This window comes from Monopterus albus, unplaced genomic scaffold, assembly GCF_001952655.1.
Source record: "Monopterus albus unplaced genomic scaffold, M_albus_1.0 scaffold40.1, whole genome shotgun sequence".
Classification (NCBI taxonomy): Eukaryota; Metazoa; Chordata; class Actinopteri; order Synbranchiformes; family Synbranchidae; genus Monopterus; species Monopterus albus.
The window spans coordinates 4,227,565-4,228,691 of record NW_018127920.1 but is presented as its reverse complement, the minus strand read 5'-3'; the positions used below and the strand labels follow the sequence as shown (position 1 = coordinate 4,228,691).

Sequence of the window (1,127 nt, the reverse complement as noted above, 5' to 3'; positions counted from 1 at the left end):
TGTCTATGTAAGAATTAAGACAGGGCAGGTATTCCTCCCTTTTAGGGTGCTGTCTACAACCATTGGATTAGAGAGGAGGATTGGAGGATGGACGGACTGAAGGACCAATCTTGGGAGAATTAAGTTTAAACCACAATTCCTCCCCAACAGTTTTTGGACCAATCAGAGAGTAACATTTTTTCATATAAATGTTGTGTACTGCTAAGTTGAATTCAGTCTTTTCTGTTTATCCTAAACAGGAGGGATCCATGTGCACATGCTTATTTTGATACGTTAATGCATAATAAATTTCATATAGAGGAATATATCTTTTTATTAGTCTTCTCTTTTCAAAAGAATGGACCTTTTTTCTCACAAATGCCTTAGCTACCAGGCTGAAGAATTAAGCAGCCACTTGGCAGCTGAGCTATGACCCTGACTTGGTCAAACAACAACAAAACTAACTTGTGTAACTTTTAAGGACCAATTATCCCAGTCCAAGTTGCGACTGGGACAGAACCCCCAAAAGCAGTGGGATCCAATATAACAACAACTGTAATAAATACGGCATCTGTAAAACATCACCGTCTGCTGCTTACACTCTATGGTGATTTAGAAGCTGTTGTTTGTAGTGCAGTCTAGTAGTACTACTATACTCCAATCTCTTAATGTAACATACAGTACACAGGGGACAAATTATTGTAAATATCTCTCAGGAAATCACCACAAACTATTATGTCATGAGCTGCCAAAGAGCTGAATCAAGTCATCTTTCATAATTCAAACAAATCAGAACATATAAACTGACATAAGGTGAATCCCAGTTCACCGAACTGCATCCACGCTTTCCCTCACTTGCATCTTAGTCCTGCCCATGTAAGAGGCAAGGAAAAAATGCAAGGACACTGTGAGGAGAGAAGAACCTTGGAAATGCGTTTACACTGACATGTGATATCCTTTTCCATCACCTGTAAAAACGATTGACAGGCTGGTAGCTACCAGAAACCAGAAAGGGAGGCGACAGTGGTGCATTGGGTAGAGCAGTCGTCTCCCAAACCGCAAGGTTGAAGGGTCAAATCTCGGTGCCTGCAGTCCACATGTCGAAGTGTCCTTGGGCAAGACACTGAATCCCCAGTGCCAGCTGCCAT

The 1,127-nt window shown here is 41.5% G+C and overlaps 1 protein-coding gene across 2 annotated transcripts in view; it reads right to left on the bottom strand.

Moving 5' to 3' along the window:
• The window catches only part of ydjc (YdjC chitooligosaccharide deacetylase homolog), a 36,595-nt gene that overhangs the window by 34,097 nt on the left and 1,371 nt on the right, over window positions 1-1,127 (bottom strand). Inside the window, exon 1 of one of the 2 annotated variants that reach the window (XM_020599313.1) lies at window positions 948-1,047. The exons of the other annotated variant lie outside the window; for it this stretch is intronic. The gene's annotated coding sequence lies outside the window, so the exon portion shown is untranslated. Of the gene's footprint in view, window positions 1-947; window positions 1,048-1,127 lie in introns of those variants that run through there. 2 annotated transcript variants of the gene reach the window in all.